The sequence below is a fragment of the Trachemys scripta genome, chromosome 1 (genome assembly GCF_013100865.1).
Source record: "Trachemys scripta elegans isolate TJP31775 chromosome 1, CAS_Tse_1.0, whole genome shotgun sequence".
In the NCBI taxonomy this organism is placed as follows: Eukaryota; Metazoa; Chordata; order Testudines; family Emydidae; genus Trachemys; species Trachemys scripta.
The window spans coordinates 153,724,412-153,746,144 of NC_048298.1; the positions used below are offsets into that span (position 1 = coordinate 153,724,412).

Sequence of the window (21,733 nt, forward strand, 5' to 3'; positions counted from 1 at the left end):
TGAGTACTGCTCTTCCAACTTTGAGTCTTTCTGTATGTATGAGCTTCAGCCTGCAGCTTCTCCCCAAGAAAGAAGATGCTATTGGATAGTAATGGTATAAATTAAATGGAGATATTTGCTTCCCCGGCGCTTCTTGCTTACTCCATGTCTCCTGGCTGTAAAAGTGAATATCTTTTATTTCCTGCACACTGCTCAACTTCATATTTCATTTCATGGCCTCTGTTCCAAATCTGAGCATAATAGACTGGCTGTGATGGGCTGGAGGGGGTTCTTTGAGCTGATTTCCCAGCCTTCTCTGCCTGCCACTAACTCAGTCCTGCACAGATTACTTATCCCTGAAGCTCATAAAAATATTTCTGAAGTGCAATTTTTATTTGCTTTCAGAATGGACTGGATTGCACCAGATAACATATTTTCAAAAGATTTCCCTGGGGCAGAAACCCCCTGGGTCTCTTGCAATAATTTCATACTCTCTCCCTTTCACTGCATATTTCCAAACAATGTGGTATATTTTCAGTATACTCCATGGGTTAGATACTCAGCAGCACCAGAGTTCTTGTGCGTGCAGATGATGGAGGAGGAGCTGGGGGAAGATGACTTTAAGACACCCTGGCACTCTCCCAAGCCCCAGGACAGTTAGATGCAGGGTCAGACACTAACATAATTTACAAGTACTGTAGCTTTAAAGTTGCTCCATATTCTGCCTGTAAAAGCCCCCCAAGGGCTGCTATGCCATTTAGGGATTGCAAGAGTGCAATATGGTCAGGCCAGGCCCCTCCTGCTTCTGGCATGCTTCCTACTATGGGTGGGTGGGGCCACTCAGTGGTGACATTGAGCTTACGGTGTCAGTTCTACACCTGCAGAGGAGTCCACTGAATGGTTCAGGCTCAGGCAGACTTTTTTGTGTAGGTACCCCTCTCTTTCATTACCTCCTTCATGTAACTGTAGGGCCCAATTGTGCCCAACTTCTCCAAGTTTGCAAAGAGAGGTGGGCTCAAGGAACATTCTATGCTGCACTCGTTGCCATGGCATTGGAAGACACACAAAATGTGGTACCATTTTTCAAAAGTACCCAAGTGACTTAGGCACCCATTTTAAGATGTGATTTAGGGAGTTAGGCCCCAAGTCGCTTTTGAAAATGAGATTTAGGGTCCTATGCACTTATGCACTTCTGATCATTTTACCCAAGGAGACTAATGGCTATCAAATAGGGTTCTTTTCCAAATCTCTGCACTGGGTAAAATTACATGCAAGTTAATGTTTGTTTGTTTGTTTGTTTGTGGTCATGGACCAGGATCAAAGACAGTCTTAACCCCATAGCACTAGCAATCTAAGTGTTGTGTTCTAAGGGTGTTGCCGGCGCTCACGATTTGATTGCTAGGCTCGCAATATGTGGTGTTTTTCCAGGAGCTGAAGCTTTAAGGAAGGCTGCTATTTTTACATGCAACTCTGAGTTGTTTGTTTGTTTTTGTTTTAAGTTAAGTTTCTAGTCTTCACGGTTATGGAGTGAAGCTTCAAAACATGATCCCTAATGGGTCAAACCCCAGATGGTAAATAAAAAGAGCCCTGAATTTATTATTTTGTAAATCTCATTTTAAGCCAATCTCATCATTTTTGTGGCATGACTCTCGAATTTTGAATGCTTGGTGGTGGCAATGCTATGAAAGGTGCAAATCAGACTTATGGTTGTGAGAATCTGCCCCACTATATGGTTGACATTAACGCTCAAGGACTCCTATTTCCTTTCAGACCACCCCCAGACTTGCATTCTAGAATCTCCAGTCCCATACTAAGGTATATCCCTCTAGGAACATGATCCTCTTTCTTCAGTTCCATTCCTCATACTATACCCCAAACAACACTTAGTGTTTTCTCTGCTTCTCATCATTTCTGATCCATTCGAGTTAGGCAACTAGTATATTAACTAATATTATGCTCACCACTGCTTGTTTTCTCTTCACAGTTAGTTTTAAAATTGCTGCTTGCTATGCTGCACTAAGTAGAATTACTGGTTCTGCGGTTGGGTCAAATAGGATGTATTTGCAGTCATGTAAATGAAACTTTATGCTCTGAAATACTGTCACATTTTTTTTAGTGCATCGAAGTTGTCTTGTCTAATCACCAGTCTCAAAGTGTACTTAGGCTTCAGTAATTCTTAATAAATCTAGCTTGATAACATACTATGCCCAGCTTCATTAATTTCTTTCTCTTTTATAGACTCTGGACAAACATCCTTACTGGATAATGCATGTCCATTGCAGTCTTTCCCCCGCCTCCCCAATGAATTTAATTTTCTTTAAGAATTTGGTTATGATTTAAAAAAATCAGATACTTCTCTTGAGGCTCTATTGTGTTTTTTTTCTTGTTTCTTTCTTTCTTTATATTGCTCCAGAATATCACCACTAAAATTAAATGCATTTGCTACAGATTGTATCAACTGTCTGATTACATCTTGGAAAAATTCTACTGCAGAGGAAAATCAAAATGATTTAGGAAGGAAAGATGGTGGGTGGGACTGGGATTTAGGAGGTTGGAGTTCAGTTCTCAGTTCTGCCTGTGTGATTTTTTTAGCAGGTCGCTTTATCCGTTGGTGGCTCAGTTCATCACCTGTGAAATGTACAGAACGTATAGTTTCACTCTTAGTCTGTTTTGTCCATTTAGACTGCAAGCTCTTAGGCGCAGGGACTCTCTTTTACTATATGTTTGCATAGCGTCTATCTAGGACAATGGGGCCCAGCTCTAGGCTGGAGTTGCTAGAGGATTTCCTAATACATATAAGCCCAATATGAACAGATTAAATAAATACTGAGCTGGAGTCCTTTTCTGGTTCTAATTGATGACTATCTTTGAGATGCAACTTAGAAAATGTTTCGTTTCCATTTACCATCTATAAACTCTCATTCATTGTATTTGTAGAGGTGGGTGAATACCGTGCAAAATTGTTCATGAACACTTATTCATATGTGTAAATTCATTGGCTTTGCATACACACATGACCATAACATGACCTTTTAAAGCTATTTTCTTGAAGTTGTGATAAAAGAAAATAGAAATAGGCAGAGGTTTAAAAGGAGAAAATAGGAATAGGCAGTGTCCTTTAAAATACAAGATTATTTTTAAATGTTTTGGGAAAATTGAGTTGTACACATGTGACTCCCTGTACCCCATGTTCACCCCTGTTATATGGTTATGATATATTTTGTGAAAAGTATGCCTTTGTGAGGTATCATTTGAAAACTCATAATCTGCTGAATATTCATATCCTGTTGAAATGTGTGTAAATTGACACTGCCTGTCAAATTATGAGATTTTGTTATATGATTGCTAATGAAATATGCTGTAGTTCTGGGTGGACTAGATGGACCATGGGTCTGATCCCTTGGAGCAACAATTATGTTGCTAATCAGACTTCACATAACTTTTCAACTAGGCAGTAATTTTATTTTCTTGGGACCCTTCCCTTTTTTTAGTTCAATTCAGTTTTAATTTATCTTGGTTGCTGTTGTAAAGTTGTCCTGAAAAGAAGTGATGAGGTCAGACAGCTTGGTACATTAACAGAAACATTCATTTAAAAGTCTTGTTCAGGTGGAGCACATAGATCTGCTCTATCCATGGATAGTATTAATCCTTTGCAGATCTTTCTAGTCAACCAAAATTGAAGCATTTGATTGACATCTTGCTTAGGCAGAATGCTGATATATCTTAAGCCTGCAGAGATGACTCCTCAGCTCAGGGGTAAGGCACTTTGAGGAAATGTTAGTTTTGACTCCATTGTTAAGGTTGCAGTCAGGCTTTCATTACAACCCTTCTTTTAATGGACTCTCTTAAGGACTTGTAGGTAGGGAGACCAAATATCCCGATTAATATCAGGACTGTCCTGATATTAGGGGCTTTGTCTTATATAGGCACCTATTTCCCCCCAAACCCCCTGACACCGTTATCCTCCCCTGTCCCAATTTTTCACACTTGCTATCTGGCCACCCTACTTGCAGGTAAATTTACCAAATGGGCTATAAATTCGCTGGGAAAAAGGTGTGTTTTTACCTTAAGAGAGCTAACTTGGGATAGCTTTCTCAATGCAAAATACTAATGGAGACAAAGCACAGGTGGTATTTATTTCATTATAGGTAGCTGAGGTAAACTCCATGGGGGGGGAGGGGAAGAGTACAGTGATGATCTCGACTAGTTACACTGAAGTAAAAACTACCCGTATCCCCTAGGATTTTGTATTCAGACAGCTATCTCCAGATAAAAACACACTTTTTTTTTTTAGCGAATACATGATAATAATCATTGGCTCCCTCTCACTAAAAAATTGACAGTGTAAACTTGGGTTACTTAAGTATGATGGAGGTACTTTAATGTTAAGCAGCAACCTTAACTTCAGCTAAACAACATATTTCCTCTGTCATAAACATAGGACTTCAGTTCCCAATGGTTTCACTACAGCTTCTTTAATCAGCACTAAGTTCATTTTAAAGTAAAAAACCTCCTCCCCATGCCCAAATTAAATATGCCGCATTTGATAGGTGTGGCACCGAGGCACAGAGAGATTCTGTGACTTGCCCTCGGTCACAGTGAGTCAGCGCTGGAGCTGAGATTACAACCCAAATCTCCTGGTTCCCTGTCCTGTGCCTGAAGCGCAAGACTATCCTTCTTCTTGGCTGTAACTACGTAGTGTCTTTTTAACCTGTCTAGGTGCTTATGTGGCTGCGCCGCACCATGGTCTGACTATAGCTGATCTCTTGCTGCTACATTGAGTCCTGAAACCTCATAAATGAAATGTGGTTTCTGAGCAGTTTTCTTGATTAAAGCAGTTGAATGAATAAATAATGAAGTGGACTTAACAGCTAGGGAAGAAATGGCTCAGATAGACCTGTAGGTCTAGAGAGGATCTGTTTCCAACATTATTTTTGATTTTTATGGATTATTTAAATGAAGTCACTAATCACAATGGCTCATAATGTTTTCATTTTGTATAACAGCATTTACTTTGATCTTCTTGTTATTGTACTCAGCACACTCTTATGATATCTACCCGACAGTATCTTTCTCTAATGTAAATGAGAATTGTAAGCCTTTATTTCCTCCCCATTTCATCTGGAAACAAAGATGAAATTCAAGGCTTGAAGTGTTTTAATTCTTTTGTTTTCTTCACCCCTCTCCCCCCTCATGCAATAGGAGGGCAAGCTTCCCTCATGCTATCCCACCAATGTGTTTTGATCTTGTCCTGCCTGCAGCAATTTTGAGATATTCTCAGCGTAATGACAAAACTATGAGCAGGAAAATCATGAGTGTGGTCAAGCAGGGCAGCTCAAAGGGGCAAATTATGTCACACTGATTTATGGGCACATCTGCAAAGGGCTGGAAACAAGGATGCTAAGCAAGGGACGCTTGAAAGAAAGGAGAAAGCTACCTCTTCACTTGTGGTGTAGTGGTGTATAAACTAAGCTTTTTGGTGTTCCAGCTTGGGCAGAGGCATGGTAGGCATTTAAGGGTATGCAGAGCTTCCCTTATTTTGAATTGGGTTTATTGCCCTTATTTTGAATTGCATTTTTTCAGCACTCACTTTCACATGCAAAGTGACCACACTATGCATGAATTTAATGCTTTTGAGAGTTTTATAAATATATACATTTTTAAAAAGTGAGTAAATGCAATATTTCCCATTTACTATCTTCACCCTCAACTACACTACTGCTCTTCACTAGAATGGTTTTTGCTGTCTCTAGTAACAGGTAACAGTACACTTATTTGTGATTTCTTTAAATGGTGCCTAAAACATGCTAGGATTTTTAGAGGCTGACAGAAAAGGAAGTCCCTGCCCTATGAGCTTGTGATCTGACATTCAGACACAATACAGTGAATGAGAGCAACAGGCATTGCGGTGGGCATAGGATGTAGAAGGAAAAGGTTTAGAAAGCTTAGGCTATGCAGTAACTTGATATGCACAGTGGATTGTTCCATTAAAAATTCAAAGAGCTCAGTTCTGCCTCTTCCAGGGAGGAGATTTCTAGGGGGAACTAAATAGGCAGATACCTTTACCACAGCCATGGCCAGTATTTCCCTCAACTGCTCTCCTGCTAACACTTGCTGGCATGCAACGACCAGGCCCTTGCCTCCCGCCAACCACCAAAACATGTAATCCCAGAGGACGTAGCCCATTGCTCCCCTAGTGTCTGGTGAAGCTAAATGATGGCTGACTCCTGCATAGGTGTGACAAACGTGGATGGGAGAGAAGGAACTGCACAATTTGGCCTAAAGAGCAGAAAGAAAAGACTCCCTCAGGAAGACGTAAGGGTAAAAAAATGAAAGTGCTGATATACTTTAAAATACTACAGTGAATTTCCAAAATTAAAAAAAAAATATTAGTGCCCTAAGTTAGTTCTTTTTCCCTATGGGAGATAAATGGCTCCCAAATAAAAACATTTTTGCTTGAATTTTGCAGTTAACAAACACAAATCATGTCCAGCTCTGCAGTCAGCCAGAACATGGGATGAGCACAGCTTTAAAAAAAATAAAAATAAAAAAGGTAGGTGGGAGTGGGGTGTGTGTGTACCTTTAGAGCATAAAGGGGAAAGGAGTGGAGAGGCTGGGAAATGCTATGTGGTTCACCTTGAGGAGATCCCAGGAAATGTGTTCTCAGGTGGGAGGAATTTGGAGTCTATGGAGTGGAAAGAACAACAATTTCTCAGACTCTGTGTGGAATCCCCAAATGGTGGGAGATGGGGCCCTGTGATAAGGTTGTGGCCTCTCTCTTCCCTCTGCTGACATGGCTTCATCAGATGGTCTATTGGAGGATGTCTCTTTGCCAAGACATGAAGGAGAGAATATACCCATATGCTTAATTTGCTAAAGTGAAGTATCAGAGTGGTAGCGGTGTTAATCTGTATAACATTCAAAAACCAGTCGGAGAACACTTCAACCTCTCTGGTCACTTGATTACAGACCTCAAAGTCGCAATATTACAACAAAAAAACTTCAAAAACAGACTCCAATGAGAAACTGCAGAATTGGAATTAATTTACAAACCGGACACCATTAAATTAGGCTTGAATAAGGACTGGGAGTGGATGGGTCATTACACAAAGTAAAACCTATTTCCCCATGCTAATTTTTTACCCCTACTGTTACTCACACCTTCTTGTCAACTGTTGGAAATGAGCCATCCTGATTATCACTACAAAAGTTTTTTTTCTCCTGCTGATAATAGCCCACCTTAACTGATTACTCTCGTTATAGTTAGTATGGCAATACCTGTTTTTTCATGTCCTCTGTGTATATATACTGGGGCGGCTCTATGTTTTTCGCCGCCCCAAGCACGGCAGGCAGGCGGCTTTCGGCGGCACGCATGTGGGCGGTCCACTGGTCATGCGGATTCGGCGGCATGCCTGCGGGAGGTCCGCCGGTGCCGCAGCATTGGTGTCCCCGCCACCAAATTGCTGCCAGAGCTGCGGGACTGGCGGACCTCCCGCAGGCGTGCCGCCGAAAGCCGCCTGCCTGCCGCCCTCACAGCGACTGGCAGGCCGCCCCCCGCGGCTTCCCGCCCCAGGCACGTGCTTGCTGCACTGGTGCCTGGAGCCACCCCTGTATATATATCTTCCTACTGTATTTGCCACTGCATTCATCCGATGAAGTGGGTTTTAGCCCACGAAAGCTTATACATTTGTTAGTCTCTAAGGTGCCACAAGTACTCCTCGTTCTTGTTTTTAAAGTGAAGTAGTAGCTGATTTGTTTTTCTCCCAGAGATAACCAAGTTCTAAGTTGAATAATAATCTCTCAGTATTGTACTGAAGTTGGCCTGGTTTGTTTATAGATTTTAAAGTATCTAAAGGTGTCTGTTACTTTCATCACAAGTAATAGCATTAGAGGCCCTTTCAGGGACTAAAACACCAGATGTAATTGATTTGGTGATGATCTGGCTGTTTCTTAGGCAAATGCTTTTTGTTGTGCGGCTGTAACAGTTTCAAGGTGATGAAACAGCAACAGAAAACACACAGGGAAATTGGTCACCCTGCCAAAGACAGCTGGGCATAGTTCCCTCTTCACAACTACTACTAAAGAGAGGGAATTACTTGAGTGTTGTGATAACTCACCATCCTTCCAGGGCAGAGGATGTTGCCTTTGGGACTGTGCTGTACTCCTGGCTCCTGATTGGGTGTGGGAGTGGGGAACAGACCAGGGACCCGTTCTTGTCACTAGATCTCCAGGCCAGTCATATGTTCTCATTTTGATAGCTATGTTGAGGTGTCAGCTTTTCATTTGTTTCAAGGGTTCTTTAGGTTCTGTGGATGATTTTTTTTTTTTCAACCTAACTATTGCGAAAAACCCCTTAGAAATACCACTGTATGCAATATTAGTACCATACTGCATTCAGTGCCTTGTACAGATGCTGGAGTCCATTTTGGTGCATGGCTTGTGGTGCGTGGAGGCAGAGGGGTGCTCCAGTTATGCCATGTGCTTGAGAATATTGTAAGCCCAGTGAAATTGGTGCAAATGATGATGATTTGGGAGCTCATTATCTCTTTTGAAAAACTCATTTTCCAGCCTACTGATTAAGGTTATGAGAGCCTAGTTTCAATATGCCTCCTGCTCCGTTTTTAATTCCCTGGCTGACAGTAAAGAAAATTCTAACCAACTGTCAGGATCGTGTATATTATTCTTTTGTCTGGATGGCACATTGATCCAGTTGAATATGCCTTCTTGAAAAATGAGTTTGTCTAAAATCCAGCTTGCAAAGGGGAGGTATAAAGGTACATAGAGTTTTCCTCTCACTGGAAAACTTTCATCTGTATTTTGGTTGTTGTTCTGTATTTTGGTACAGAGTATAACTTAGAGTTATAACCTAAAGATCAAGCCTCTTGCGTGGGAGAATGTGAATTCTCTGCTTTATTGTGCTTGATAGGGTATTCCCTGATTGATTGATTGTGCCCTGGGTGTGTTATGATTTTATGAATGTGAACTTCCCTGTCAAGATTGTTTTAGTAACTAACACGACCACTTTCTAAGACCCTCATTCAATTTTCACTCTGTGTTTACTCAGTACTTACCTAGAAAAGTTTCAGAGAAGCGGGTTGCAATCTGAGTAAATACTAAAGATTAGGGGATTGTCCATATGGGAAAATTTTACCAGTTAGATGACTATAAATAGTAGTATAACTCCTCTTATGGACCATGTTCTAGAATAAGAGTGTTTTTCTTCAACTGAGCTTAAACCCCTTTTATATGTCAGAGACATAAGCTAACCTAGAAGAGGGCTCTCTTATACCAAAATAAGTGTGTTCATATGGGGCGTTCTATGATATGACTGTAGAATATGAATTTAAAGCTCTATCTTATGCCAGTATATCTTTCCCATGTAGACAAGCACTAGATTGCGCAACTGTTATTTGCATGGTGATCTCTGATTCATGCAAGTAATCCACTTATTTCTGTTCTATTCAGTTCTTATAGCACCCATCAGTGTAGCATCTGGCACGGTGTGTATGTAACTTCTCACCGGTGTGAATAAGGATTGAATATCTGAGTAAAAGCTGAATAAAGGCATCAGAATTTGTTCCCCAAATAATGGAAAATGCAGGCATATTTCTTTGTGATGCAAGCTAAACTACCCATATTTTTCAACCAAATAATTATTGCTTCACTCACCCTACATTCTAAAAACGAACAGACTCATATGAATGAGATAATCTTTCAGCAGCTTAACGCTAAACTCCAGAAAAGGTGAAATCAGAAAAGCACTTAGGGCCATCACAGAGAGGCTATTTTACTCTTTCTCAGAAATACAAGATTTACTATTCAGCACCTGCAGGTGTGTAGGGAACTATTTGAATGGGAGAATCTGTCCACTCCTCTAAGTACTTAATGGGTTGCTTATTTCTTCTTGCCAAAGAGAGACTGGCGATGCCTGTGCTTTGTTGAAGTAGCTAATGTCAGAGGGAGGGGAAGGGCACTACTGTTAAGCAACGGAGAACTAGCTTAGTGTCACTTTCCAGAATTAAAAGGCCCCCGTTACACAACCTCCTAAAATTCTTATAGGTCTCCATAGAGGAAGAAAAATGCACTGAGTTAATGAAAGATGTAAATATAACACAAGTAACAGGGAGAAAGTGTAGGATAATGGTTAGAGTAAGGGTTGGGAATTGTCCCTATTAGTAAACAGGACTCTTGCTTGATTAATAACTGAAAGATGGATTGTTTAGTGTTAACTTCATTTCAATACATTTGTAGTGTATAATTTTGTTTGTAGGACTAAATGTGATGGCAAATGTTTTGTTGAAAATTAATTAAAAAAAATCAGAGATGATCCCAAAGCAAAACACTAGGTGTCAATATCCCTGAACTGAGAGGAAATGCAGATCCAGATCTGTATTTCGCAGCTGGCATTTATTACTGTAATGGGCCAAATCAAAAGCTTGGATCCTTCCAAATGAGCTGAAGCTGATATCAGAGTCTAGATCCAAAGTTGGAGATCCATTGCTATAAAATATAATAAAGAGAATATTTTAAAATGAAGAGGAGTTTTAACACAAGAAATTCACTACTCTGCTGTTCCAAAGCGCACTTATCTAGTCACTGCAAAGTATTTGTATAATCAGCGAAAAACTGGGAGTAGCCTGTTGCAGAAACACTCACAGATTTTAGTTTCAGTTAGCATTGATGACTATGTTCCCTTCACATCAAATTTGTCTTGCAAATAGTAACCACATTCTAACCCTGTGATGGATGTCATTATGAGTTAGCATGACTTGTGTGGTTTTACAGGTCCCAGTCCTGCAGTCGTTATTCAGACAAAACTCCAAGTGATGTCAGGACTGTAAGTAACCTGTCTTGGGAAACATTTGCCGTCAGTAGGACTACATGTTTAAATTTCATTTCAGCCCAGTGTGATGTCACAGTACAAATACAATGTGATCTTCATTTCTCTCACATGTTCTCTCTGTTCTCCTAACAGGTTGCATTAGAAATATTTACATTTAAATTATTCTGGCAAGGTAGAATGTGAACTGCTTGGCTTGGAGCTGGCCAGTCTCTAATAAACACCATTAAATTATTTAAAATGGGTAAATTTCCTCGCTACATCCTAATAGATCATCTAAATAGACATCAAAGTTTCTAAACTGGTTTTTCTGTCTTTGTAGGAAAAAACCTCTTAAAATTATTTCAGTGTTGATGGCTTTTCCCTTGCAGCTGCAGTTTTCAAAATCATAACTGAAACTATGTATGAAGGAATAATGGAAAATACTCATATACACGCTTGGATTCGAAATTCACTATAATCTCCTGAGAAAGAGACATAGATATTCCTGTGAGTAGCTCAAAGTGTACTGGTGGTCAGAAAAGCAAACAGTGTTTGGATGTATAGAGAAAAGGGTAGAAATGAATACTGGGCATAATGCCTGTAAATAAATCAGTAGGGCACACCTTGGCACGTAATACTGTTGTATAATGACACTGTGTCTCAAGAAATGTATAGAAGAGGTTCAGAGATATGTGATTAAAACATCTGGAGGCATGGAAAGTTTTCAGTATAAAAAGAAATTGAATAGATTATTGTAGGTCATTTAGTTTACAGAGGAGACAAATAAGAGGGAATATGATAGACTTGTGTATATATACAGTGTTTGGTGAACAGAAAGTAAATGAGGCCATTCTTGATTACTGTCTTCTAAAATACAAGGACAAGAACCTATCAATGAAATTGAAAGGAAAACAAAGCTGTGGGGCACTTAGCTGCACAATATCATTGAGGTTGAGTTTGCCATGATTCACAAAAGGATTGGATATCTAGATGGATGACAATATCCATTGTTACACATGATGGAATGAAAAGTTATAAGGTATGTAAATCACCATGCTTCAGGACATAATGATTAACTCCTTGATTTAGGAAGATCTTCCCTTTGTATCATATTATTTCATAACTGTCCATTATGAATTTTCTTGGACCTTCTTCTTAAGCATCTGGTGATGGGTATTGTCACAGACAGGATTCTGAACTAACTGGACATTGGGACCGATCCGGTCTGGCAGTAATAAAGACACATTTTGGTTGAATAATTCATTTAAAAACCACCCACAAAAATTACTGAATTAATCATCTAGGGCCCATCCAGAGACAGTATAAAGTTTACTCTGAGTTTGATCAAATGACTTGTGGGACCTGAGAGAGATTTTTTTTTTTTTACAAAATCCATCTGGTTTTGTTCTTGTGCTCAAGCAGCAAACTAGCTAAGTAGTGTGTGGTTTCAGATTTCATTGTGGAGTTCTAATGGTGACTCAGATGAGGTGATTTCAAAACTATCAAGGAGGAACACTGTATCTTGAGACCTTTGTAAGGGATGCTGATGGCCCATTGGCTTACGAGGGAATTCAGACAAGGAAAAATATGTAACAGGTCATTGGTGACTGTCTTGTTTTTTATATGCATATCACTGGTGCTTAATGCATAATAAATAGTGAGAGTTATGGCAGTGATGTATTTGGCTAAATATTTGATATTTAGAAAAGAAAAGCAAGTTATTTTAGAACTTGATTATTATTATCATTATTACTATTATTATTATTTGTATCTACAGTTCTGAAAGCCACTTTTTAAAAAAACGTTATCATAGAATGAAGTTTTACCTGCAGAGAAATCTTGGTTTTAAAAAAAAATCATCTTGGTCCAAATCCTGAAGCTTTTACTCAAACAAAACTGCAAGAGGAGTTTAGTTGGAGAATGGACTGTGAGAATTTTAACATTTGTCTTGTTATTAGCAAGCAATATTTTCCACTGAGCTGAGCAATCCTTTGGACCATATTTTCCTTTCCTTCTACCTCAGCATAGCTCTTTGACTGCCAAGGCCAAAAGGTGCATCACTGCTGGCTTGCTTTTAAAACCTCTGTCAAAAAAAATCCATGTGAAGAATCACCCCTCCAAATAGTAAAGGAGAAAGCTTGAAATAAGGTAGGATTTATTTATTGACCATGTATAAAGTTTTCTAAACTATCAGTTTTGAGCATCAGCAGTTCTGATTTCAAATAATGTACAAAAATGAGTAGTGAGATAGGAAAAGGTCTGTGTGGAATGGAAGAAATTTGAGATTGTAATGAGTAAAGCATGTTGGAATTGTAATGAGGTACATTTGAGAGCCAGAGCAAGTAAATGTATTTTGTTTTCTTGTATGATATATGCATAGCACTGTGCATTTATATTTTCTGGCAAGAATGACTGTTTGAAATTTTGCTATAGAAAGTGCAAAAACATTGAATATTTTACACAGCAAAATCATTTCTCTACAAATAAATAGCATAAAGGCAAAGAATCAAATGTCTAGCAAGCTCACGCTTTGTGGAAGACAGTCAGTCACTTGCTATGACCCTTAAAGATGCAGATTCTCCGAAGGAATGAAGATAATCTAGTTTTTGTTTTATTTTTCCACATTAATGAGTAAAGGGAATTCCTATTCTTTAAATGTAAAGAGTAGGTAAATACAATGTGTTTAGAAGTAAAATTACTGAATGCCATTATTTATAGAGACCTGGATAATGGATCCTTTTGTTTTTATGGGTGCCCTTTAGATTGTACCTACTACAACTCAATATTGAAGTGCCCATTTCTAAGTAGTATTGAGATTTGTTAATTGCTTTCTATAAATAACCAGATGAGTTAATTACCATTGGAATAAGTTTTTTTTCCGCTATCTAATGTTAATGGATTTAAGGCTAAATTGTGGCCAGGCCAACGATGGCTAGAAAAGTGAGTGGGGTGGGCACAGGGAGCCAGGCTCACCACCAGTGAAAGTGGTAGCTGTAATTTTGATAGTAGGGGACAGAGAGAGAGGTGAATTGTTTGTGCTGTTGGCAGTGTTAATGACCTATAAAGGAGTATGTTTTACCCGCAGGAAGGTCCCAAGTCTTCATAGCTGTACAGTGAAGAGCACTGGGGTTCACTGCCTGGGTCTCTTCTCATTTATGCTGGTATAACTACTGACTTCAGTGGAGTTACTTCTGGTTTGGTTCAGTGTGTGAGAAGAATCTGGCCTCATTGTGCCTTTCAAAGACATAATATTATACCTCTTCTGTACAGGTCAGGCTTTGATGATCTGTCATGCAGCCCATAGCACCTCATTCGTAATGGAATTATTTGCTTTGTATTGAAACGAAAAAGTGAAACTACATATCTGAATCTGGCCCAGGATTTCACGGTGTTCCTATACAAAGGAAAAACAGCCCAAACATCATTGGAGGTCCCTGTGAAGCTGCACTTGCTGTCTGCGGTAATGGAGAGAAACTGCAAGCAGTGTTGTAAGATGATTTTATGTTTTTAATCATCTCATTTCAAAACCAGAAAGCAATATTTTTTTATAGTAATGGTGCTTTTTTTTTTTTTTAATCAGGAGATTGGCATATTGGAAATCTGTTACAGGGTAGATGATGCTGTAAACACTCTTGTCTGGGAGATTGAAATTGCACTGAAATATTCAATCATCAATTTGCTTGATGCAGAAAGCAAACTTGTCTAAACTTTGGTAGGAAGTAAGAGATGAGAAACTCCTTGTTGCTATGTTTGTCTTCATTTTGTATTATTAGGCCAAACCTGGGCTCTTTACTGTAGGCCATATCACACTGCTGATGGCATGGAATGGACTTTACAGAAGAGTGGCCATATTGGGTCAAAGCAAAGGTCCATCTAGCCCAGTATCCTGTCTTCCAACAGTGGCCAATGCCAGGTGCCCTAGGGGGAATGAACAGAACAGGTAATCATCAAGTGATCCATCCCCTGTCTCCCATTCCCAGCTTCTGGCAAACAGAGGCTAGGGTCAGCATCCTTGCCCATCCTGGTGAATAACCATTGATGGACCTATCCTCCATGAATTTATAGTTCTTTTTTGAACCCTGTTCAAAACTTTCGTTTTTACTGAGTGTGACAAAGTTCCTCCTATCTTGGTGGGTCCTGCGCTTATTGGTGGATTTTCTTGCCTCAGAGATTCACCATGTGGGTTGGGGAACAGCCCAGAGACCTTCCCCTCTGGAAGAACCCACAGTCCAGGTCAATTGGGAGGTTTGGGGGGAACCCGGGCCTGCCCTCTACTCCGGGTTCCAGCCCAGGGCCCTGTGGACTGCAGCTGTCTATAGTGCCTCCTGTAACAGCTGCATGACAGCTACAACTCCCTGGGCTACTTCCCCATGGCCTCCTCCAAACACCTTCCTTAGTCTCACCACAGGACCTTCCTCCTGGTGTTTGATAACGCTTGTGCTCCTCAGTCCTCCAGCAGCACTAGCACTAGCACTCCCACTCAGCTCCTTGCGCCTCTTGCTCCCAGCTCTTCACACTTGCACCACAAACTGAAGTGAGTTCCTTTTAAAACCCAGGTGCCCTGATTAGCGTGCCTTAATTGATTCTAGCAGCTTCTTAATTGGCTCCAGGTGTCCTAATTAGCCTGCCTGCCTTAACTGGTTCTAGCAGGTTCCTGATTACTCTAATGCAGCTCCTGCTGTGGTCACTCAGGGAACAGAAAACTACTCATCCAGTGACCAGTATATTTGCCCTCTACCAGACTCCTGTACCCCACTGGTCTGGGTCTGTCACATGAGTCTTTACCTAACCAAACTCCCATTAATATTAATGGGAGGAATTAGCCTGAATTAGGGTATATGAATTTGCTTGGGTGAAGACCCCTCCTAGTGTTTGGTCTATAATAATAAATCAGTCTTTATGATAATAAATCCTGCAGTCTTTACTGGTCAACCTCTTGTTGAAGTCAATGAGTTTTGCCTGTTTAAGAAATGAGGAAGGCAAGATTTGGTTCTCTATGCTTACTGTGAATCAGTAAGGGCCAGATTCTGCCTATCTCTTATGTGGGTGCACAGTGCTGGATGACTCACATCAGGGCCAGCAAGAGGAGCACAGGGACAGCTTCTTCCCAATTCCTTTGGAGGTGCACAATGTGCTGATGGAGAATAGGACAATGGCTTCCCTCCACACTGACCAATGTAGCTGGCTGGCTGTGCAGGGGTGGAGGAATCTGTACCTCACAAAGGGGCATGGCAGCATGCACACAGTCTCTGCCTTGGGGAGGGTACTTCTTGATGTTCCTTCTGGAGCATTTTGGCTAGGCACCACTCCGTACTATGGATTGTACCTACATGGCATAACTGAGTCCTTGCTATTTAAGGAGCAGTGTGATTGCTTATTTCTGCTATTGTCATTAAACACTGGTGGTATCAGAATGGTCATGAGCAGGATGTAAGTGCATAACCTCAGCACAGCACATGCCATCACTGCACTGAGGAGATGACTGCTGGAAAAAAATAATGCAAACTGTGTAGGCTTGTAAACCTACACAATACACTTTGATGTTTAGAGTGGTATCCTAAATGCAGTAATGGCAGAAGCAAGGCTTTGCTCTGTTTTAAAAAAATCAACCAACCAAAAAACAACCCACCTCCCAGGAAAACCCCACCTCACTCAAACATTCCCTGTAGTGCCAAGAACTGTAGGTTACCATTTCCTTACCCAATGAGTAATAATAGTGTATAGGTATGGACTGTTCCAAGTAAAACCAAAGCAGGGAGAAACCCCAGCCCCACAAGGTGCTTTTTAAAAAAAGTAGAATTCCAGAACTACAGAAGTAGATGTTATGAAGCAGGTTCAGTTTCTAGCAGCTTGAACTTTGCCTTTGTGCGCAGTTGGCTTTGTGTGCATTGATGTCCTGTTGGTAATTATAGTTCTGATGACACTCCGTATTCATGATGACACTCCATATCACAGTTTCATCGCAACATGAAATGTTGCTTTTTTTTAAATGAGTTTAACCCAGAATTGAAAAGGCTAGACATTTCTCACAATGAGACACGGATAACCTTGCAGATTAGCTACTGATCCTATCTCAGTGCTTGTCTCTCACTCTTTCTCTCTTTTTAGGCAGACAAGGGTTTCCCTCAACAAGCTGACGACAGAATAATTTTTCCAGGTTGATTGCTCGCTCCACATGGACCTCTTGAGATGTTTGTACAGAAGAAAAATGGAGATCAAAAGCCAGGGAAATAAAAAAAAGAGAGAGAGAGAGATTCAGGATTGAAAAAGGTACCATAAAGAACCTGCTCAGGTTTCAGTCTGGTGATGAACAGACTTGTTAAGAATTCTAAGACCTGTCAAATTTTCCCATCTGAAATCCAGGCATATTTTTTAAAGATTTTTCATAATGAGTGTCTCTTTTCCCCCATCTGAAGGGTCGGAGTATTTTCTGAAAAAGTTCTGCAGGGCAGAGAAGTCAAACACTTATTCACATGCAGCAGTACAGGATAGATGGAGTACAGTTGACTTCACAGCTACAGGGGATTTGGTAAGTGCCCATCATGTAAGCCACCTAAAACTTTCTAGAATATTGACATTTTGTTTTTTTTTTAACAAAAGACTGCATTCTTTGATGTTTGTTTATCGTTTTATCACCTGTTAGGCAAGGCTGACCTCATTGGGAACTCTAGCAATGGAGGAGAGGGCATTACATTAGGGGCTGACTGTGAAAAAGGGGAAACAAATGTAAACATTTGCCAGTGTCAGTCTGAAAAGAAACATTAATTTTTCAACTTAGATTTTATTTGATGAGATACAGTCCAGACCCACATTGTTATCTTGATGTGAGAAGGGCATCAAGGGTCCTCTCAGCAATTCCCTTTCAACCTTGAGGTTACCACTGCAAGTCAAACATAGTCAAACCCTCTCAAAATGATTCCATCAAGGAAACAATCTTATCTGACTTGCAGTGTCAGTCTGCCAGTTCCCACACTCCTTGCATTGACATAGACAAACCAGCTTTGATAGGCGAGATTTCTTATCAGGGTCCCATTGCAATTGAACAACATCAGTTCATTGATCGGAAGTGACATCTTGAATTACAAAGATGACTGGATATACTAATTGTACTAGCGTTGTTTCTTAAAATAATAATCATGACAATATATTCTTGACCAAGAAATAGCTTGAATTTGAAATAGACTCTCTGTTAAGCTGATTAACAGATACAGGTCAAGCTGACATGGTTATTGTAAATGTTTATATGCACGGTGAGATGTACTGTTATCCTAGTCTGAGGACAACAAAAGATTGTCTAGATGCCAAGCTTTTTGACTTTTGTGTTCTCTTGATCAAAGAATATTTTATCAGTGCATGACATACTTTATTGTTTTCATTCAATTAGATCTTAAGCAGTATCCTTCCTCTCATTCTAGAAGTTGATTTGAATGTGTCTTCAAACCTTGTTATGAATCCAGGCTGTTTATGAAAGGAACTCAAAACAAGGTGAAAGAAATGTCTGTAAATAAATTATTTTTCCATTTCAACATGGAACCCATTTCTTTTTCTTTTTTAAATAAAAGCCTGGCAATATTGTGTATGTACTCTGACTGAAAAGGTTTTAGGAAACTTATGATATTATGTGCTTTCTCAAAATGAAATATTGGAAGCAAAAACTGTGTAACCTGTAGGGATTAGATAAAGCTGTAGTGTATTGCAGCAAAAATTTTCAATAAATTTCTTAAAACCAGGAGAGCTAAAGTGATTCTGATAGAATAAACTATTGCTAGTTTGGTGCAGGGAAGTCTTGTTTGAATGGTGACGTGGCTGCAGTATCATCTATTTGCTAGTAATATTAAACAGTTATTTACTGAAGAGTTATATTTATATGGCTCTCTCCAAAAGTGTAAAAGGAGTCACATTCATTTAGAGATTTATTTACCTGTGTGACTGGATGACAGGCATAAAGATATGGAGCATTCAACTGCTAGATCACTGGTTTGAATCCAGCCCAGGGTTAGAAGCAACTATACGTCATTAGCATCTGATGCCTTTTTGGTGGCCTCTGTAAAATGATTTGCTAGTCCTTGTAAATTTCCAGGAGGACTGATGCCAACGTCATGATCCGTAGTCTAAGAAGACAGTCAGTTGACTTGAACATGCATTGACAACGATCTACTTCTTACCCCTACTCTTGTTCAGCACAGGACTGAGAAATGTTTTGGGGCCTGCATGGGGAATTCTGCACAACTACGGACTGGGCTGTGCACAGAGGACTTGAGTCATTTTGTCTGCAATCTGGCCCCTTTTGCAAATAATTTACTCACAGCTGAAAAGATCATGGGCTGATTCTGATCTTATATTGGTGTAAATTAGGAACAACTCCAATGAAGTCAATAGAATAAAACCAATGTAAACTGGCATGAGAGAAATCTGAATCAGACCTTTTATTCCTCTCAGTAGTGAATATATTTTAAAAAGTAAGAAACACTGTTTATTTTACAAACGTTCTGCTATTATTTCACATATTACAAATTCTTCTGGAATACACGATCTACAGTTAGAGCTCGTGAAAACTGTAGACTGTATTGGGCAGTCATTTAAAAAAAATGATCAGCTTCATGCACTTTATGAATTAACAGCATATTTGTTATATAGTATATTTATTACATGTGCTGCCTGATCCCCTAGTCCCTAGGCATGTGAAACTCCCACTGAGCTCAGCTGGAGTTCTACCCATCTAAGGATTGCAAGATGAGGAGCCAGGGATTCATACACTATTATTGATCTTAAAACAAACCTTTGCTGATTCCAACAGGAGTTCTTCATAGGTTTATGGGCATTACATGGCTTTATTATCCATTTAGCATCCACATCTTGTTGGCATCAATGTGATGGTCAGCCTGAGATGCATAATTGAGATACATATCTAGATTTTGAACATCTTCCCGTTCAACGGTGCTTAGAGCTGGTATTTTGGTTCGACTTGTTAAAGAGATGGGGACCATTCGTACTTAAAACTACATCTGGGTTTGGATTTTAGTTGCCCACACAGAATTCAGGTCTGGGGTTGAAATCTTCTCTAACCTACCCCCAAGCCCAAACTTCAGTTTGGTTTGGCCTCCTCTTGAAATGTGACGGTTTTGTATGTTTTTAGAACTTATATTTAGTATGGTTTGAATATATTTGTAACATGATGTCCATTTCTCTGTCTCACTCTTGTGTTTTCCCTGCTTGAAAATAAAAAAAGTCATCGGACAGAGATTGGCAAATAAATCAGAATATTGCAAAGTTTTGCTTTAGTTTGCTTTACTCCAATGTGTTATTTTCAAAGGGCCAGATCCTGATGTCACTCAGGCTTTCATCCTGCAAACACAAAGTGTTTGATGGTTCAGGGTCTTAGTAGTTATCTCTTTATTCAGGCAAAGCATCCATCTGATTTCAGTGGGGGTTGATTAAGGGCTCAGGATTTTGGCTGAAGGTGAATTACAAAGATGAGTTGAGAATGAAATTGTCAGATTTATGTGTTGACTCATACTAAGAACTGTAAGTATACAAGGATGATGCTTGGATCAAATATTTGATGTCCAATGCAAGTATTATGCCTCACTATGGACACTCCTGCATATTCTGTGCATGATCTTTGTTGCATCATTTGTATGTTCTTCTTGCCCTATTGTCAATATAATAGGATGACCCAATAACTGAGGGTTGGTAGGGGTGTCAGAGAGAAATGAAGCTAGCAAAGAAGCAGATCTTAATTTACCTTTTAAAAAATGAATATCTCTTTTTCCCTTTTGTAAAATCCCCCGGCACATGAATGCATTGATCTTCAACATAACTGATTCCCTTACTCCCATTTAAACATTATTTAACAACAAATTAAACCTTAATTATTTGCTGAGTGCCCCGAAAAGGTTGACTAGTGGGCACGTTCAGCACATATTTATGGTCTTAACTCGGTTTCCAGTTTAGCATTGCAATTCGCCGTTTGGGGATTGCTGATCTGCAGAATTTCTCTCTGCACTTCTGTGGGATTTTTTTGTTTTGCTTGATTTCAGAATTAGAACTTCATGGTATGGTGAGAAATCTAAATCTGAAAAGGAAAATAATTCTTTGTTCTTCAGAGTCTATGGATTGTTCTCCCAGAATGATTGTTCTGTCCACTTGTAAACCTTATAGTTGAAGCACATATTACAGCTTCTTCATCTCTCAGGTGGAAGTATGACCTAGCTTCCCTAAGAAGCTATCTAAAAATATGTGCTTTTAATTATTGATATGCCTATATTAAAAAAAAGGCAATTTTAAAGACCAGAATCCTGTTGTATCTGTTTCAGAAGACCCAGGGATTCAATGCATTGATGAGAAACAAGGGAAGACTTAGTATTAAAGAAACAGGCAGGATGATGATAGTGTCTGATCATTTAGTTAAAGTGGGATATGTTACAATAGAGAGTTGGCCTGGTAACAGGAGGAAGTTGGCCCATATTTAAAATGGCTACTGCCATCCATGTGGTGCTGCACATTTTAATTGGTATTTGTATTTATTTTTCTACTCATATTCATTGGAATATGAATATTGGCAAAATGACCATGTAGACATATGGAGTGAATAGGACTGGAAGAATTGTTCCATAATTACAACTCAAGATATTTCACCGCATCCATCACTGATACAGACTGGAGGTTTGAAATCAGATACAGTATTTTCTTGAATAAAAGTGGTGATTTCTGTATGCTGTGATTTGTAGAGTCATATTATACATTAAAAAGCAACAGAGGGTCCTGTGGCACCTTTGAGACTAACAGAAGTATTGAGAGCATAAGCTTTCGTGGGTAAGAACCTCACTTCTTCAGATGCAAGTCTTGCATCTGAAGAAGTGAGGTTCTTACCCACGAAAGCTTATGCTCCCAATACTTCTGTTAGTCTCAAAGGTGCCACAGGACCCTCTG

At 39.6% G+C, this 21,733-nt stretch overlaps 1 protein-coding gene and 1 long non-coding RNA gene across 2 annotated transcripts in view; both read left to right on the forward strand.

Annotated features, from left to right (window-relative positions):
• The window catches only part of LOC117871046, a 46,348-nt gene extending 32,080 nt beyond the window's left edge, over positions 1-14,268 (forward strand). Inside the window, exons 2-5 of the long non-coding RNA XR_004644132.1 lie at positions 11,191-11,308; positions 11,681-11,840; positions 12,825-12,949; positions 14,072-14,268. This is a non-coding gene — a long non-coding RNA (uncharacterized LOC117871046). The remainder of the gene's footprint in view (positions 1-11,190; positions 11,309-11,680; positions 11,841-12,824; positions 12,950-14,071) is intronic.
• Positions 14,269-16,913: 2,645 nt separating this feature from the next.
• Positions 16,914-21,733, forward strand: part of ZPLD1 (zona pellucida like domain containing 1) — a 45,047-nt gene continuing 40,227 nt past the window's right edge. Inside the window, exons 1-2 of the mRNA XM_034790416.1 lie at positions 16,914-17,071; positions 17,218-17,330. The gene's annotated coding sequence lies outside the window, so the exon portion shown is untranslated. The remainder of the gene's footprint in view (positions 17,072-17,217; positions 17,331-21,733) is intronic.